Genomic DNA, 21,051 nt, shown 5'->3' on the forward strand with positions numbered 1-21,051 from the left:
CATTAGGACTCATTAATTTGAATTGGTGTGAAATATAGAAAATCTATAAGGAGGGAGTATGCAGTCTTAGTCACAAATACTTTATTGTCGAAGAATAAGCGTTGTTGCAAATTCGTGCTCACCCTGTACGTCATGTCTGTAGCTTTGTGTGCTTTGCAGTGAACCACAGGAGGCCGAGGTAATGAAAAGCCGTCTTTAGATTGCGTAATAAAGAAGCGAGATCGTTTCCATCCTGGAGTGGCTGTACAGCAAGTTTTGGATGCAGGAGTTGTCAAGGCAGGAGACCAGCATTGTGCAGTGAACGTTGGGGATATACAATTCCGGAAACGAGCAGGTTAGGTAATACAAACGTCCAAGACTGCAAAAAACAAGCGAGCTGCTTCCTATGTGGGTCGTAAGAAAGCAGAAGTCGTCGCGGCCTGCAGTTTTCTGTTTCCGCGATATAAAACACTGCAGCCGAGTTCCGGCATCACTGTCGTTCATTTTCAGAGAAAAAAGGAAATTGAGAAAGTGATCTGAGGATATATGTACACGGAAGTATGCAATAAAGGAATAATAAAATCATTGACCTAACAATTCCTTGTGCCATAACAACTACACTAAACACTTGCACAGCTTTAACACCCCCCACATTTTGCCCTCAAATATTACGCGACATTTGAGATCGCGGTGTGAACTCCTGAGAGAGGAAAATTAAACAACCATTGTCGTTGCCAGGGCAATCGGTACTGCCAACATAAGTTGAAATACCGCTATGGCCCTGTAAAAATATACATTAAAATCTGGATATGGGGTATCGGAGAGACAGTCGCAAGTTTCATGCGTCAATATGTCGCCGATAGAATTGCTGTTAAGGTAAACGTCAGCAGTGAAATCAACGTCTCTTCTTTCCAGATACCCTGAAAACTTGCTGTGCTGGCACTTCTGGGAGCATTGAGAGTAAACATGTCGGTTGCTATAGTAACCATCGTGCCCTATCCTTTCTACCCTGTTCCTTATACGCCGGCAGTATATAATAATAATAATAATAATAATAATAATAATAATAATAATAATAATAATAATAATAATTTTAATGCTAGAATAGAGATACATATTGTTTTCTATATTTATATATATACTAGCCGTACCCGTGCGCTCCGCTGCACCCGTTAGAAATAAATATAAAGTAATTACATAATTAAAATAGGACATTTGATCCAGGGAACATTCGTGTTTGATAGAAGGATAAATCGTTTATTATGTTACTTAATTTAAATTGCATCCAAATAATTAAAATGCGATCATTTTGATCCAGAGACACTCATTTGGTGCAATGACAATTCCTTTAACATGTTTCTTAATTTTTATTACATGCAACCATAGTTTAATGAAGATTGACATCATTTAGATTTAATGTGTATACTTTATTTTACTTGTTATAGGTTTCCATTGAATTATGGTAATAACTTAATTTTAACCCTTGTTTTCTACGTATTCAGTAAATGGCGCTTGGCCCACTATGGTTCTGAACCCTTCAAATAACTTAAATTATATTATATAATATTACATATTATATTATATTACATTATATTATATCAGAAGTTACTGTAATAACATTATAACATTATGTCCATCTAGAGAAACTACACTTTCCAATGGTGAAATAATAATTAATTATACAAACCGGTTAATTTAGCTTCCGGTATTACTTCATACAAACACAGAAACATTCTCTGTAGGCTATATTTCATAGCTTTCGATTGTTGTTGTCCAAGGCCCCTTATAGACGAACGGCTCTCGTCGCTATCTCTGGTTGCCGCAGCGGTCGCCCTGGCTGCTGACTGCACGCTGACCAAGATCACGCGTTCACAGCAATGCGTTCCAATAACGAAACGTAACTCTGCAAATATTGGGAATAGGACCCATGTTTACATGATATTTTTTTGCTCAGAATGTCTTCGAAAACAAGCCCCGTAAAGGACGGTAAATCCTCGTGAATCACCCTGTAGACAAGAATTGAATGTCGAATCAATTGCAACTACGATTGAGTTATTTAGAACATAACTGGAGAGATGCTGTTTAGCACACCAGAATAACTAAGAATTAAGTCTACGTTTCAGTACAATCCTCCAGGTAAGAGAAATTATGCTTCGGTAAGTTGGCGTGAACAGTTCTGAGGGATATTGGTTTCCTACATGTGCCAGACCTAACGCGTTGCAAATATTTAGTGGAATGTGTTCCCCTGTATTTATTTATTTTTTTGTTTGTTATTTTTATTATCTAAATCGTGTTTATTTATCATTTAACGCCAATATGTATCCCACTGTGTTGTTGTTTTTTATTATTAATCTATTTTTGTGTACATTTCATTCACTTGTCGGTTTCTGGTTTAATTATGTAAATCCTACTTAATTGTAATCTAATACTAATATGTATACTAATGTGTTTATTTTTATTTTTACTGTGTACATTTTTCTTTTTTATTGAATTATCGGCTTGTGTTTTTATGTGATTCGTATTTGATTCTAACAAATTAATATGTATTCCACTATGTTTATTTTTATTTTATGAGGTAAATTTTATGTAACTACCTCTTTTGATCTCATTATGTACCTAAATTGTATCAGTATGTAATTACTTAATTCCGATCCAGTTTTATGTTCAACTATGTAAGCAAGTTTTAATTCTGGTTGAGTGTAAGAGAAGGCCTTACGTCCTTAATTCTGCCAGGTTAAATAAAGCCATTATTATAATTATCATTATTATTATTTTATTTATTTATTTATTTCTCCAAACAGTACTACAGTACTGTAGTATCTTTTTCAGCCATAGTAGCGAGCAAATAGAAATACTTTTGCCTTTAGAAGAAGCAAATTACTGCATATTGCTATCGGTACAAGCAATAATGATTTTACGATCTAAGCAGAAACAAGTTCAACAGATACACAGCTTTGCTGTGATGGTGTAGCTGTGAGGTAACTGGAATGACGGCCCGTGGGCTGTGAACTACGTCCGTCGTGATATGGAACCAGTTTGCACTTCCTGCGGCTAACAAGCGTGTTATGTCCCTTGTACATTAGAGTTAAAAGGAATCCAGCTCGTATATGCAACACACACTACGTCTTATTAACAGCACTGTTACAAAGTGATCCAGTCGTCACTTACATTCTATCACTTCAGGTTTGTTTCTTCCGGCTTTCCAGCTGACAGAAGCAGGAATATATATAAAAAACTGAAAGAAACGTTCTCACTACATACCATGCATTCATTTAGTGTTCTGCTCAAAGGCAGGTCTTTCACTGCAAACCCAGCTTTCTCCAGTCTTTCCTATTTTCTGCCTTCCTCTTTGTCTCCGCATATGATCCATATATCTTAATGTCGTCTATCATCTGACATCTTCTTCTGCCCCGAACTCTTCTCCCGTTCACCATTCCTTCCAGTGCATCCTTCAGTAGGCAGTTTCTTCTCAGCCAGTGACCCAACCAATTCCTTTTCTTCTTCCTGATCAGTTTCAGTATCATTCTTTTTTCACCCACTCTTTCCAACACAGCTTCATTTCTTATTCTGTCTGTCCATTTCACACGTTCCAATCTTCTCCATATCTACATTTCAAATGCTTCTATTCGCTTCTCTTCACTTTGTCGTAATGTCCATGTTTCTGCCCCATTCAATGTCACAATCCGTACAAAGCACTTCACTAGTCTCTTTCTTAGTTATTTTTCCAGAACTTGCATACCAATAATCCTTATATCGACCGCTTCCTTACATATAGAATCGTTATTAGAATTATATTGATCCCAAGTTGGATTTATGCACCAACTACGATTCTGCAGCACGGTGACCCTGGCAGCGTTGTGCGGTCGTCCATGTTAAGCTGCTGCACTCTTATTTATTAATTAATTACACAGTTTGTCTCGCAGCAGCGCTCAGTTCAACAGGCGTGACTGAAAGCCCTGCCTGGAGCATTCTAGTCACTGCTCAACATACAGTCACTTTCTGGTTGTTCACTAGCTACGCAGATAGCCTACCTCCGTCTGCATTGGATGGAAGTGGAAGACGTCAGCTTTACAAAGCAGACATACGGAGTGAATAAGAAAATTACTGAGAAAGAGTGTCTGAGTATGAGTGACAGAGAGATTGGCTGAAGAGTGGTTGAGAGATAGAGAGTGAAAAAACCAGAGTTGCAGAGTGAATGGACTAGAGCAGACGTCTCCAAAAATCTACTCGCGAGTAAGCCCCTGAAAGGAACCGAAGGCAGTACGTAACGAGCGCGCTCCGCCTCACCCATCCCCACCTGTACTGTACTCAATGTTTATGGGCAAACGAAGAGCAGTGGCGGACTGCCATTATCATTGTGTTGGTCGGAGTGTTCCACCGTTTCACAATGTCTTCTAATCATGGACGTAGTACATTCAAGGATGAATAGGAAGAGAAATATATATATATTTTTTGAGTTAGTGGGGAGAATGTGAAATGCTTAATTTGTTCGAAAATTCTTAAGTGTGTGTTAAAGTTCAACATGCGAGACAATACTCGACTCTTCACAAAGAATATCATACAATTACAGGCATGTTGGACGTGTGAAAATAATTTATTTTGGGGCTATCTGTATAACTGTTGGTTATACATAATAATCAGTATATTACAATACGTTTGCACTCAGTTCCGCATGACAAACATATAGTTTTTCGTTTAATTTTAGGTGAAATGCGTAGGCCTACAAATATTTTGATAAATATAAAACAAGAAAATACAAACACAAATCACACGTAATCAGTCTTAAACAAAAAACCTTCTTGCTAGCTATGTTTTAGCTTGGAATATTGGAAAATCAATTATGCCGTTTACAGAAGCATCATTTGTAAAATCGTGCATACAGGACGTTACTAAAATACTGTGTCCAGAACAAAGTCAGAGTTTAAGAAAATTAAATTGTTTTCAATTACAGTTCAGAGAAGGAATTTCAAGATTGTAAATGTAATTGAATCTGAAGTCGAAACCACAGTTAACCAGTTTGTAGCTTACTCACTTGCATTGGACGAAAGCACAGATAGAAATGACAAAGCTCACCTAGCCATTTTCATTCGAGGAGTTAATGAACATTTTCCTGTGTCTGAATGTCTTCTAGATGTAATTACAAAATACAACTGGAGAAGAACTTTTCCAGGCACTGAAGGCACCATGGAACAGAAGAGGTTGAATTTGCAATGGCTTGTGTCTATAGCAACAGACGGGGCTCCAGCTTCATAGTATGTCAAAATAATATACAAACGTATGATATTTCTTATTCTCTTGATGTTATTATTTGTAAACATAAGCAGACCGTTGCCGCGATCCCCCACTGATCGCTCCCATCTGTTGAGGTACGAGTCTCTTCCCCTTCTCTCGCCTTACAGCACGCTGTGTTCGGCGGGCAGGATCGAGAGCACGAATGACGATACGCTTTTTGGAGACCTCTGTACTAGAGGTTGGGAGTGGACAAGCGATATAATATGAGTGAATGATCGAGGGACAGAATGAATGATAAAGAGTTTGCAACTGAATATTGTATAGATTGAGAGCGACTGTTCAAGATGCTGAGATTGAATGATAGTTTGAGAGTGAATAGACGAAAGGATGTGTTAAATTACTGAACGCGAGTGACATGAATGAGTGCGGTATTTTTTTTTTTTTAAACGCACGGACCTTTTTTTTTATATTTTTATTATTTTTTCCCCTTCTTCGTTTCTCTTTCTCCGTTTTTCTGTTTTCTGTTTTTTCGCTTTCTTAAACTTTAAACTAATACGTACACAACACCCATGCCCAAGGCGGGACTCGAACCCACAACCTTTCGGACCAAGCGATAGAGATATGCCGTGCCCCTACCGCTTGAGCCATCCAGGGTATTGAAACTGAGTGACAAGCGTGAGGATGGGTGGGCTGTAATGCTGGGGACAGGAGTGGCGGCCACACTGTACAGCCTGGCTGGTTTGTCTTGACCACCTGAACGCATTAGAGATCACTGGAGCGAAGAAGACGCGACGGACAGTGACAGCCCTCGGAGAAAGAGAATTAATTCGTTTCTAAACATAAATGATGTCTACAAAAAGATATTATATTAATTGCATTCTATTGTCACCAGTGAAAGGTGTGACGTCAGAATTGAAGCACGACTTCCTAAGCCCCCAACGTCGCTCTGTTTTTTATGGCTCATCTACTAAATAAATGTAAAACTCTTCTACAGGCACGCGATGGTACTTCGCAAGTATCGCCATCTAAGTGATGCTTTTGCCAACACTGCAGTCTTCCTTGTCGTCAAAGTAGCTATTTCCGAGTCATTGTCGCCGGCCGGAAGTGATGTTTTTTGTGTGAGCCTATAGATGTCCGCGTGACATGTAGCGGTACTCAAAATTAAAAACGAACTTCCTGTGTTCATTATTGCTCCATAATCTGTTGCTTTTTCTTGTCGGAGGTTCAAGTCCATATTGCGCTCTAAAACTACGTTCAACAGCCACTCTGCTGCCCACGAGCGACAAGCTTGCAGAATTTTATTAAAACATTATTGTTACTATTTTGAATAGTGGATTGTCTTTGCTGCCTCTATATGTGTATGAGAAAGTTCTTGAAGGTACAGATATGCATTGTTGCAGGATTAGAAAGTCTGCAGATCACAGGTTAACAGGTGAGACGTAACTCGTACGAATTTATTACATGATGAAAAATTTCGGACTCTTATATGAACACACATCAGAATCCAGTCCAGCTATGGAAGTGCTTTCACTGAGTTCGAGATTTATGTAGAAATGGGTCCTTAAATATCTCTGATAGACAACGTCTGGTAATACGTACAAAGCTCAAATTGTCAAAGAAAGAAAATTGTGGAAAGGAGGACGCAGTAGCTATTAAAAACTATCACCGTATAAGGGGCATAATAGGAAGCTTACTGTTCATCAGGCTGCATATTTGTACAACCCTGTTTGTACGCTGCATATTGGAATTATCTGTCTCCTTGAAAGACTTCCAAATTATCGTCTTATGATTGTCATGATTTTAAAAATGTACACTAGAGCGCATATTTCCAAAGGGCTATGAACAGAGAGCAAAACATTACGCTAGTTCCAAGCCATTCGGCCACTGGTCTCACTGCGCAAGTCACTGCTCCACCGAAGGAACTCGAACATTCCTAAAATTAAAATTGTCTTCAGTTTCTTCGTTCTTGTAGGAACACAATTCTTCACTCACACCGCGATTAGCTTCAACATGCCACGCTTGTTATCCTGGTGCATTACGAGCGTCTTCTTGTAGTTCAGTGAACCGACATTTTAAATTAAGAAATCTATATTATTTTTATTTTTATTTTAATACGTTATTTTACGACGCTTTATCAACATCTTAGGTTATTTAGCGTCTGAATGAGATGAAGGTGATTATGCCGGTGAAATGAGTCCGGGGTCCAACACCGAAAGTTACCCAGCATTTGCTCATATTGGGTTGAGGGAAAACCCCGGAAAAAACCTCAAACGGGTAACCCGGGCCACCTGGTTTCACGGCTAGACGCGTTAACCGTTACTCCACAGGTGTGGACTCTATATTATTACATATTACATTACAATCCAGTGAACTCATTACATCATAGTTATCCAAGTATAACAGATTTCGTAAAAGTCAAGGTCAAAGTTTGTTTTATCAATCTACTATTGATTATATTTTTAAGGTCGTGTATTATTATTATTATTATTATTATTATTATTATTATTATTATTATTATTATTATCAGTATCATCATTGCTATCTCTGTTTTTCTTTCTTTTTTTCTTCATCTTGTGTTAGCTCGATGAGAGCTCTATAGTGTTCTTTTGACCCTGTTGACCCTCTATAGGGCTTTAATTTAATTTGTGTTATTTTCATCAGCGTCTTTATTTATTTTTTATATTTATATGTGCTATCTGGTAGAATGGAAGAGAAGGCCTTATGGCCTTAATCCTGTCAGTTTAATAAATAAATAAATAAATAAATATTTACTCTGAAACGGTTAGACATTCTTGTATATCTTTTGCATTGATTATTCCTCAAACACCTCATTAATCTTTAACAGGATCCATTCTTTCATTAAGGTGCATTCTTCTACATAATTCATGTGAATTGTAACTGTGACCACTATTTTATATTATCACTCTACTATTGTTTATTGGTTATAAAATATGTATTTTGATGCCAACTATAACCCTGATACACCTCAGGGAGAAATAGGGTTTATTAAATTGAATAATAAAAAAAAACCAAGGTTCATAACCAGACACTCACCAGCCTGGAGGTTCGCTCACAGCTCCAGCGGCCTTGCAACCTGCAAACAAGAGTTCAGCATTAAGTTGTGCAGTGTCGTCACACATTTGCTAATTGTTTCGTGTCCCGGACAGAGTTGCTAAACGAAATGCACGTTTAATAACAAGGGACACATTTAATCCACATTGCTCGCCCTCCTGGCACTCACAAGTCCTTGGGACTTCCTTCACGCACCTCGAGAGAGCAGCGACCTCGGTATGCGAAGGTCGTGCCCTTGTTAACAACAGCCCAGCTTGAGATACGCTAATTGTGGATTGTGCAAACCAGTGTCCGACGTTGCTAACTAACAGAAAATTAACAACTGCTACTCTTCTAGCACACATTCAAACTTGTAGCGGAGATGGTTGCAGTCTGAGTTTTTCTCCATATAGGCAAAGTTCGTATTTGTGTAATACGTGCCTTTATTTCGATTAAATATTGCGTTCTTTTATGTGTTTAAGTGCGTTTTTGGTGTTACAAACAGTAAATAAGTGTAATATACAGGGACCGGATTTGTATGTAATGTCAAGGTGTGAAATATGTACATATTTACGTAAGAAAAATAAGCTGAATATGACCAAAATCATGAAAATATTTAATATCGATATCTGGCAGGTATAGGATAGGTAAGACTCTCCAGTTGTGATTTCATAGAGCACCCGACTTTTTTACCGCACACTTGACACATCACTATTTTTCCATCTGTAGTGAAAGCTTCGTCCAGACAACGCTACTTTCTGAGTGATTTTTACAATACAAGGTAGTTGTGAGAAGGTTGCCTTTTGTTCACTCATATTTACAATGGGCGGTATGGTGTGAGTGCCTCTATTACTTCCTGGAACTAAGGACGTTATGTTTCGTCCCGAAATATATCTTTTCTTGGGTAGGTAAAAGGGCTTTTTAAATCTGTGTATTTCAAATTGTAAACTTCCACAGCAGAAGTTTTTTTTTTTTTTCCTTTTAGAAAAGCAAAAATAAATAAACCCCTTAAATATGTAGGTTTATGTAATACAAAGCCATAATATGTAATGTGGCGTAAATATGTAAAAATATGTAGTATCAAATTTTAATATATCAATGGTAATTACAAGATTCGCAAAGATTTGTTATTTACTGTAAATCAGACCATTACTGTTTACCGTATTTGTTTCATTGAACTTCAATTATTGCGTCCTTTTTATGTAAGAATAACCTACGTCATAAATAATACGATGTTTAATAACATGCGTCAGGGGCGCTACCTGTAGGCCTATCAGCTGCCTCTCCATCCCCACTCCTCACACGTAGACTGAAGTGTTGCGGGCTGCATTCAACAGTGATTCGGCGGTACCTAACAGAGTGCTGCATTGGAGTTAAATCGCTCGCTTGAACTCGGTCGAGTGTCGCACCCTCGAGTGAGATACGATCGGTCGTGATACGCTCGTAATAAATAGAAGCACAGTACAAGGTCATCTCACCGACATGTCTTATCTTGTATGGAAGGCGACAGATAAGATGCACATATGTTTTGCTCACACGGTAAAAATAAGGCTTTATTTTCTGCGTTTATGACAAACGTTTAATGGAACGTACCAAAACAGTAACATGAAGTTGTAAATAAAATAGTATGAAAAACTTCGATATACAGTTATTATTGCCAATTAATAATATTATTCAATATTTGATTTACCACATATATAATATGATAGGTCCATACATAGTGTTCCGCCTATATACTGCGACAATGTAGAAACGTTTTACAAAATATTATTGATATAGCAGTAGATTAATAACAATATTAGTACAGAGATAACGTCACAGAAAATATAATAAAACGAATAATCATGCTGCACAACTGTTACAGACGCAAAGATTGATACACTAATTATATTAGAGATTATTATTATTATTATTATTATTATTATTACTACGAAAAAACTTGATACAGTTCTTGCATTATCGTGATTGTGTTCTCCATTTATAATAATTACATTTACATCCAATAACATCTATCAGATGTGGCAAAAACCAAATCACTCCTGTGTGGGGGGGGGGGGGAAACTTTACCTACAACATTTATATTACATTTTAAAGCAAGTTTTGTAGTTGTACTATGGAGAGGTTAGTTAAACACTGCAAAGTTTTGAAATGATAAACATCTATGATGTTACTACACAGTTCATCACTGTAACAAGAAAGAATGTCTAACGCTCGGCTTATACCCTTCGAGGATTTATCGCTCGTGACAATTTTACTCATCATGCATGTGCGCTACCTATCAGATTATGCTATGAACTACTTGGCGCTCGAGCGAAAACGTCTGATGCAGACCTCTGGTACCTATGGCTTTCGACACGCCTGCAGATCATGTTTGCTGTGTAATATTAAAGGAGGGCAGCTCGAGCCTTCCTAGCATCAAGTGCCTCGTAGTACACACTGTATTCACAGAGTAATGTGAAACTGCCAAACGGGGAGTAGCTATGCGATTCTTTCACAAATGGACACACTTTTTCATGTACAAAAATTCGCAGTTCCACAAGTATGGATTACAATAATTTTATTTCAGGTACGGCAACATTGCAAATATTACTCACTAATGCGGTGTTATTAGAGAGTTGGTTTAAGTGAATGTTGAGGTACTGGGCTTATATGTTCCAGGTACGAAAGACAGAAATAGTAACGTTTTGATACGAAATGTTGGCTCTGACGTCATTCGTGGTACCGTGCAAGTAGTCTCGCTTCATTCTCAGTTAATGAATTCCACTCCACATCCATGGAGATATTGGATGTGAAGATTATGTGTATACGTGAATATCAAATAAAACACAGCACAGTACAGTGTTGAAGGAAGTAGGCTATACGTGGTATTCTGTTACTTACATTAGAGTACCGTACAGACATTTCACGCAATTATTGGGATGTCCTTAAGTCCTCTGCCAATCTTATGTTTTCCACATAAATAACAAGAATTTCATTTTTGGTTTTGCTTTCATTCCCTTCTTAAGTTTTCTGTTAATGTATTACGTATCCACACAAAATGAAACATTTTAAACGAAATTAATAATAATAATAATAATAATAATAATAATAATAATAGTAATAATAATAATAATAATAATAATAATAATAATAATAAGAAGAAGAAGAAGAAGAAGAATTCTACAACTCTGGGTTGCGGGTTCAAACCCGGCTGATGTCGAATTTTTCAGGACGCAGAAGTCGGGAACCAATTCCTCCGGGCAGACTTCAAGCCGTCTGTTCTATGTTGGACTGTCCAGCACGTTAAGGACGTCCAATCCTAAATTAGAGCCTTTGCGCTAAATTTCTCCTCTCTCTCGTCCTAGTAATACCTTAGTTGCATTCTAGGGGCGTTTGAGACGAGGAGCTTACCATTTGTCCCTCTGCCTTCTGTCGGCATAAAAGTGTAACTAAATCCTTTGTAGATACTGAAACTTCTACTCAGAGGACCTGTGTTCAGACTCCGAAATTGTGGGTTAAATTAATAATTATTATTTATTTATTTATTATACTCCAATTTTACAGAGAACTCTATTTTACCAGAGATAGGTATGTTAGGGTTATAAATACATAATAATAATAATAATAATAATAATAATAATAATAATAATAATAATAATAATAATAATAATATGGTATTGGTTAATGAAGTCTCCTATTGAATTAGTCTTACGTGCCAATTATGAAATTAATACAATTTTACAAATGTATAAATTCAGCAAATCTGTACAAAGTTTTATAATTTATACACATGAATGAATGAAACGCAATGAGATGAAATTAAATACTAAAATACAAACTTATATTTCAATTAACAAGTTTCATGAAATGTATACTATATTATAACCTAAGCAAATAACTAATCCTAATATTCACTAGAATGTAGTTTAAATTACTGTGGGTTGAAATCTCTGAAGACGTTACACAGTTTTCCGTTAAACAATGTTGTTACAAGCAGTTTCTAAATTTTATACAACACATTTATCGTGAATCTATTTTAAATTATTATCCTAATTTATTTCTATCAACTGTTAATTTAAATATTTATAGCAAAATATATAAAAACTATAGAAAAAAATAATAATTCAGTGGATAGGTATATACAAATATAATAATAATAATAATAATAATAATAATAATAATAACAATATTTAATCGATTATTTAAAAACGCTGTATCATTTACGAGGTTATTTACCGTCGGTGGGATCGATAACAGCGTGATGGAATTTGGCGAGGTCAGTCGCAGTATTTGTTGCTCTTAAAATAAGTTTTTCTATTAAACCTCGAAACATTTTGTTCCAGCAGCTCTATATTGTCTTTCTATAGGGATTACTTCATACAATGGTGAAGTACAATATATCAGGGCTTAACACTTAATATCCAGATCCTTACAATGTAGGCCTATAGTCTGGAGTGTGACTAATGTAATACGTAGCTAGTTGGCGATGTATGCAATGGAAGGGGAAAGAAACTGGCCAACCTACCCCATTATCTCCTGGCCTAGTTGCCTCATAAGTGGTGCCTTGTTGGTATCACTTATGGCAATGAGGTTCAGACCTGTCTTCGGATAGTTGATAGTTGTACAGGAAAGAAGAAACAGTGATCAACCACACTAGTTGAAACATGGTACAAAAACATGCACAGTAGCGTTTACAAACTGGAATGACCTGGTCAGCAGGGAACTATCTGGCAGTCCCTTTCTGTACATTCATCAATGTCTTGAGTGTAGTACCAACGCTGCCGAAATAAAGAGCGGTGGTTGTAATGTGACAGGCATGATCGTGTGGTGGCACGTGGTAATGAGGCCCAACCGGTCCTGTGTGAGGTGTAGCCATTGCTGAGACGGATGCCGTGGCTAACGTGAAAAATGTTTCACTTGCATTTTAACAGCGTTCCCCACTTCTGGATTGCTTCACAACTCAGTGTTGCGACATGTAACGTTAAAGACGTGTGGTAAATAAGAGGATCCCAGCCAGTGAGCTGTTCTGTACCCGACATTTTTGGATATCCAACATTAGCTTGTTTAAATCGTACAAGTCCCATGTCGCCATATTGAGCCTCATTGCATAGAACGAGATATATACTGACATGAACTTCAAGGTTCTGTAAGGCGGTGTGCGAATTCCGATTCTTGTGTCATAAATGCGAAAACCTCCAACTTTCGAACTCCAACATCAGGTCGGTAAAGAAGGGGAAACTTGGATACAAAGTGACGATGACAACGCTCAACTTAGTCTTGTATTTCACACCAGCCTTTCCTGATAAACAACTCACACGCAATTCTGAGAAGTCCTGCGGTTATGGTATGCGCAACAGCCCAATTTGTGGCACCCAGAGATAAACTAATCGATACGTTGTATTACTTTAATTCAAGGCGAAATCAATCTTATTGCACGAACAAAAGAAGATTGTTCCGGACTCACAGCTTAACAAGATTTGTCATGCACAGAGGCTGTCAGCTTTGATGAGCCAGGTCCAGAGACCCAAGCCCTTCCCATATAATCTCAAACCCGTACTACACTGATCTGCCGATTCAGTAGGATGCGTTTCAGTCTAAAGAAAGCAGCAAAACAGTACAACGTGGTCTGTTTGACGAGAATCCAAGCCCCCGCATAGCGGTAAGGCATCATGTCACAAAACGTTCACGTCTGAGTATTTCTGACAAATAAATATTACTCAACGCCTTGAAAACGGTGCAAACAATAAGTATATTGCTGGAGACTTTAAGGTAATATTTATTTATTTATTTATTTATTTATTTATTTATTTATTTATTTATTTATTTATTCATCTACTTATGTATTTATTTATCCATTTATCTATTTTGTCATTTATATATTCATTCACTAACTGCATTTATGCATTTGTGTATTTATTTATATACTTATTTACTTGTGAATTTATGTATGTACTTATTCATATATTTATTTTTTATTTATGCATTCATTTATACATTCATTCATTGAATGATTCAATCAATTATTTATTTATTTATTTATTTATTTATTTATTATTGCATTTTGTAGATAGATACATTCTAGAAAATAAAATTAATTTGTATTAACGTATCAGATTAATAATAATAATAATAATAATAATAATAATAATAATAATAATAATAATAATAATAATCCGTGCCACTACAGCCCGTGAAGGGCCTAGACTGACCAGCCGGCTGCTGGCCTCACGCCCACATGCCGAAGCAGAGGTGGACGATCATCCAACCAGAATGGAGGTATCATGTGGTTAGCACGATGATCCGCCCAGCCGTTATAGCTGGTATTCGCAACCGGATTTCGCTACCTATCGTAGCTCCCCAAGTGCATCACGATGCTGGGTGGGCACCGGTCCCATACACTGGCCGAAATATCATGAGAAAATTTCTTCCCCTATGAGGATTCGAACCAGCGCGCATTCCGTAACGCGAGTCCCAGGCAGGATGTCTTAGACCACGACGCCACGGCGCGGGACTTATAATGGATTAACAACTATTAAATACCCATTCCCATATGATCGATGTTTTCCTGTCTATAATATTTCTTGACTTTCATTCTCTACCGCTTGCCGATTGCTGTGCATGTTATATCTAAGTAGATAACATTGACTTCCTGCTACATCAGTCTTCACCCCAGCATATCAATTACTACACATTAATTATGACAGATGAAATGAGAGGGCAGTGTGTGACAAGACGGAAACGAAAGCACTCCGAGAAAATCCCTATACAAATTCCACTCGACCTGCCAAGGAAATCGAACCTGAGTCCTCTGGGTGGAAGACCAGCACACTATCGCATCAGGCCCAGCATGTAAGAATATTAAGACAGACGCGATCGTCAGTTCCCGTCTTCATGATGGACGCTACATCGTGTCTGGCGCCAGCTCTTGGGGACCTAAACCGCGTTCCTTGTAATGCACACGGAGAGAATCCAATGGCCGCCATCAAGATTTATGGCTTGCCAGTAGGTATATCGCAATCGACCTCCCAGCGGAAGACATCTCCGCCATTAATGCTTCGTCATGTTTGTTACTACTTCTCTTCCAACATAGAGTACACAAACTTATTTCCATCCTGGATAGTTATTTTCACGCATGGATGCGTTTACGTTGCGTAACTTATTTGCGTAACGGCAGCCTTCATTAATATCCGACTCCACGTGGATTGTACTCAACGATTTCTACATCAGGAACGAAAATCTGATTTTGTTCTATAGCTTTTCCGTTATTAAATCTGATGCCGCCCACGTATTGGTTTGGCTTCCCTTACGAGGGTCGAAGGGCCACTAGGCCCGTTGTGCGTCCTGTAACATGCAACGATCAACGTTTAAGTGGCACCTGTTCAGGAAGAAAGGCAGTTACCATTTCTGTAACAATCTACACGCATCTTGCTGCTTAGCAAGCAGCAACATTACTGGAAAACAAATGAAGTTTGAATATCATCGTATAGCCTAATATGTATTACATTCAAGACATCACTAGTGGCTAGAGCAGGAATGCTGCATTTATTTTCTTGGGCTGTTTACGATATTCATTAACAGTTAAAGTTCTTAAGTTTTATTAATTAACCAATAATCACAAATATAAAAATACATCAGGACTGTCGCTGGGCAGTAACCTGAACACACGTTTCAGCGTCACATTGTTGACAAGTAACTCCATCTGTTAGCACAACCATAAAGCATCTAATAGATGTTATAGAATTACCAACAACGAAAAAAAAAAAAAAAAGTTCTTTGTTTAATGATTATGCTAAGATGATTCTCAACAAGCAGTGACTAGAGTATGTCAAATCACACAACCACCAACCACTTAAACTTTCCATGTAATTATAGGGAATCTGGGAATCCGATACTATTTTTTTTTGTGCTTTTATTTCTTCTCCTTACTTACTTCTCCTCTCTGCATTTACTTTTTTTGCATAACTTAATGGAAAGTGGTATAAATGCAAGTAACTTACTTTTGAGAAAATGGGGTTTCGTTAATTCCGTGAAATTTTTAATTTAAATTTTAGTGTGTCATGTCGTTAAAAGATATACCCCTTTGTCACCAAAATTTTGAATCCTTTAGCTCGTCCTGGATGCACTCAACTCATGCTGTTAGAAATGTCGCTTGCACTCCTTTGCTTCTACCCCCTCAATTGTATTCTAGTGGTAGAAAAGGCGTGATGGCCTAAACTTCAAGAGCTTAAGTAATAAAATAAATATATAATATCGATAAAATAGTGTTGTAACAGTTTAGGTTGTGGTAATTTACATTAAAGTAAAGTTCTAAGAAAATATCTGTTAACGCTTGTTTGCTGATGGCTTTGAACGTGCATACTACTGGGTGTTCAGTTCAAAGTGTGTCATGGATGCTGTATGCCGTCACGTGGCTAGTCTATGAGCCTAGAGAATTCAATCTTCCTACACTTCCGCAGAGGCGTATTACTTATGTGCCAGAGAAGTTGCCTAGCAAGTACGGCGTTCATTCTGAAGAGTACTTACCGATACGTACGGTAACGCCGTAGTGGCAGGAATGTGAACTGTTTGGAAACACGTACTGTGGTGAGTTTTTTTTCTTAATGGGGAGAGGTTTAAGACGATTACTTACATATTTGTTGACATTAACTTCGACGGTCAACATGGACACGGAGCATTTGATTTGTGTTGTGGAATGTTGCCGTGACCGAGGATAACAAATACCCTGCATACGATTTGCCGGCGCAAAACACAGTTCGAAAGAGGTTATGGTAGCACACAGACCGTACAGACCGCCATCTGTTGCTACGACGTTCAAGTTATACCGTACACGTTCTCAAGTTCAGATTGAACGCCTTAAATAAAAGGCAACTTCTCTGACATAAAAGCTGAAACTCGCTTCAAATCGCTGACTCACAACAGTGACGTCATGACACACTTTGAAGTGAACACCAGTAGATCGTGTACGGTTCTCATTCCTTAAGTCCCGCACAAATAACCTGGTGGCAATGGATGTGGCGTTACCTATCAAGGACAACACCTCCGGAACCACTCAGACATGGCTCAACGAATAGAAAATTATTAAATTTCAGTAGGTCTAAAGAATGCCTATACCATTGAAATTTGTTCTCGTTGTTGGAGAGTGGAGACATATCACACCCCTGTCTGACGCCTTGTTTATTAAAGTCTCTTCAGTTGCAAGTTGTTTCTGTATTTATTTTTAGTTGGTTATTTGACGACGCATTATCAACTGCGATGGTTATCTAGCGTCTGAGTTAGATGAAGCTGATAATGCCAGCGAAATGAGACCGGGGTGCGGCACAGAAAGTTGCTCAGCATTTGCTCGTACTGGGTTGAGGGAAAACCCCGGAAAAAACCTCAACCAGGTAACTTGTCCCAATCAGGATTTGAACCCGGGCCCGCTCGTTTCACGGCCAGGCAAGCTAACCGTCACCCACAGCGGTGGGTTCCTGCATTTACTATAATAAATTATTATTATTATTATTATTATTATTATTATTATTATTATTATTATTATTATTATTATTATTATTATTATTATTATTTTAGATCCGCAATACAGGGCTTTAATCACATTTCTTTTGTGTGCCGGGTAGTCTTGCTCTGCCATTATTGTACAAAGTTAATTTTTCTGTATTCGGTCGAATGCTTTTCAAAATCTATAAAGGTTATGTGGGCTTGTAAATTAAAGTTTCTCCTGTTCTAAATAAATACCGGTAACTGTTTCTTGTAGATCGTCCAGTACGGAATCCACTATTTTGTTCTTCTAAAATGTTTCCGATATTACTTTAGGTCTATTTCTAATTACAATAGCATATAATTTGCACATTCTGTTTTCTGTCTAATTCCTCCATATTTTTCACATTTTTTCTGACCTTCTTTTTAAATACTCCTATAATTTCTTATGTTTTCCCAGTTTCTGGACTTTCATAATTTTTATAACTCGTCATGGCAGAACAGCGGGTGGGACACTAGCTCGAAGTGAGCCACGCAGTGTTGCCAACAGTTGGTCGTATAATCCCGCTAGATGGCTTTCGAAAACCCGCGATTTTCTAACAAATACCTCTAGATTTTAATGTATACTTATTATTCAATAATAATAATAATAATAATAATAATAATAATAATAATAATAATAATAATAATAATAATAATAACAATAATAACGGTCAAGGTAGAGCATCCACCCGCCAATGTAACGAATATTGCACGCTATTATCATTGCCAATGTGGCGCTATAAAGCAATTTTGAACACTTTTATCACAGACACAACATATTTAAATTCTTATTGCACTATATATGTTACCGTTAAAACCCAAAATTCGACAAAACCAGTTTCAACTAGTAAAAACCAGTTTTAAAATATAGATAGATAGAAAGCGAATTTTCGTAAGATCTAGAATCAATGACAGGTCAGGTTTGGTTTGTTTAGGTTTTTTTAGGCTTTTACCAAACAAAAACCTAAACAAACCAAACCTAATCTGACACTGATTCTATTCTAGATCATACGAAAACTCACTTTCTATCTATCTTTATTTGCTTAAACTAGTTTTTACTAGTTGAAACTGGTTTTGACGGATTTGAATTATCACTACATTAACACATCCATTATTTCACAAAACACACACTGAACGAATTAAATGTAATTATGAAAGCCGCTTATAATGCTAATATGAATTTCATTTCAGAAACTTTAAAGATTAAAAACCGCTAGTATTCCCGCTAAGCGAGAGACGGTTATCCAAAAAAGCTAGATTTAGCGGGAAAACCGCTGAATTGGCAACACTGGAGCCACGGTCTGCTGGAAGATCTGACGTAATTCCCACAATGCAGTTCGAACGATGGCCGACGCCAGTTATGCATTTCAGGCTTCAACTGTCCAGGCAGAGTGTTTCACTTTTATATTTTAACAAATGCTTCACGTTTCCGGTGTTGAGTACCAAGGCCACCCCCCAGCGCACAAGTAGGGCGCTGTACGGTTAAGACGGCCGCAGTGAAAGGCTCGCCTTGAACACCTGACTGAAGTTTCCGACAGTGATTTCAAGTAATTCTGCCTTTTGATTCATTTATGAGGTCTCAGACGTCGTTGTGCTCTAGAGAGTCTGGCAAGTTCTGTTCTGGACGTGACCAAGTGGACCAGGGTCATTGTCGACGAAGGATAGAAATGTGGCCTGTGTAAACCTGAACCAAACTCACAACTGTGATGGCGACCCTTCACAATGTGTACACTAGTCTGTAGATTATATGAAATCTCAAACTTTGACAACGAATAACACAGCCAGCGGATTAAACGAAAATCAAAATCTACTAGCAGGTCTGTTTATCCAGTGCAGTGCTTCCATAATTTATTCTGTTAGAATATTTAAAAGGAATAAATAATTATAACACTTTCCGAGGTACATGGACCCGCAAAAATGCTATTTTAAGAAAACTGCTTGCAAGAAACGCATTGTATTACACGTCTTGTGAAAGCATTAATTTTGAAACCAAATAAATACATTTTGTGTGAGATTTAAGTGTGTCTAATGAAAACAATGGAATAAGCTATGGATAACAGTCACTTCAATAATAATAATAATAATAATAATAATAATAATAATAATAATAATAATAATAATAATGCACTAAACAGTATTGTACAGCAATGGCGTAGCATGAAATTTTGAGCAGGGGAAGCTAACTCAAGTTGTCTTTCATGCAATATGAGAAAACGTATTACAAAAATGCAGTCTTAAAATAAATAATAGTCAATTTCAAGTCAGCAGTCGAAGATTGGTTGGAACATCGTAAGTAACACCAATAAGGCATGACCTCAAATGGTACGTAGTAAAATATGATTTCACGGTTTACACATATCTCTAACAAATAGACACGTATACGTATAACATTAGCTCACTCCCTGTCATACTTAGAGAAATCACAATATTAGTATCATTACGTAAGTATGCGTCTGTCTTTTGGTTGTGTCCTTCATTGACAGCAAGGGAGTCGGTCATTTGTTTTTTAAATCACACTTTTGTTCGTAAGTCAGTCTTGATAATACAATTGTCCTAAAAAGTCAAGTAAATTAGTGTCAGGAACTGTTATTTCGCTCATTATTTATTATATCAGCCACAATGCACACTAACACTTCAACTGAACACAACTGACGAAAAGGGATAACTCGGAAACTACTTATTTTAAATGTTAAAGCTAGCTTCTTGCGAGCCTTGCGACTAGGGTAGTTTAGTTAGAAAGGGGGTGGAAAATCTGCGGGGTGGATTACACATAAGAAACCAGTCTGCTTGGAAGCTGGTGTGTGCAGGCTTCTTGTTTACTGCTGCATCACAAATCATCCTGAGCTGCCGCATCGCAATATTTAACGCGTAAATATAAATTCTATTAAAATTAATAAATAATTTTGTCCATAGACTGCAGGTTTATTATGAAATTATTATTAACTGGGGAAGCTGAGCTTTTTAGCTTACATTGACGCTACGCCACTGTTGTACAGTGTGCGACATAACTGTTGAGCGGGCGAAAATGTTTCAATATCTGTAGGGCGGTTTACAAGAGGCTACAGCCAATCCTCGGCCTCAATTAATCTCGCCAAAAATTGTAATTTTGTAAAATCTTCATTTGTTCCACATGATAAAGCTTCCATGTTAATGTTAGGTCTATGAAATAGAATAAACGAAATGAAATTTTAAAAATGAACGAAAGTATTGGAAAGGCGATCAAAATCGTTCCACGAAATTCTTCAATTTGTTGTATTAACGGAGGTCGAATGTGCTACACGTCGAATCTCAGCT

General features: G+C 37.3%; 1 protein-coding gene across 2 annotated transcripts in view; it reads left to right on the forward strand.

Moving 5' to 3' along the window:
• Positions 1–21,051, forward strand: part of LOC138691896 (short-chain dehydrogenase/reductase family 16C member 6-like) — a 215,359-nt gene that overhangs the window by 84,758 nt on the left and 109,550 nt on the right. The gene's annotated exons all lie outside the window — the stretch shown is intronic.

The sequence above is a fragment of the Periplaneta americana genome, chromosome 16 (assembly GCF_040183065.1).
Source record: "Periplaneta americana isolate PAMFEO1 chromosome 16, P.americana_PAMFEO1_priV1, whole genome shotgun sequence".
NCBI classification, from domain to species: Eukaryota; Metazoa; Arthropoda; class Insecta; order Blattodea; family Blattidae; genus Periplaneta; species Periplaneta americana.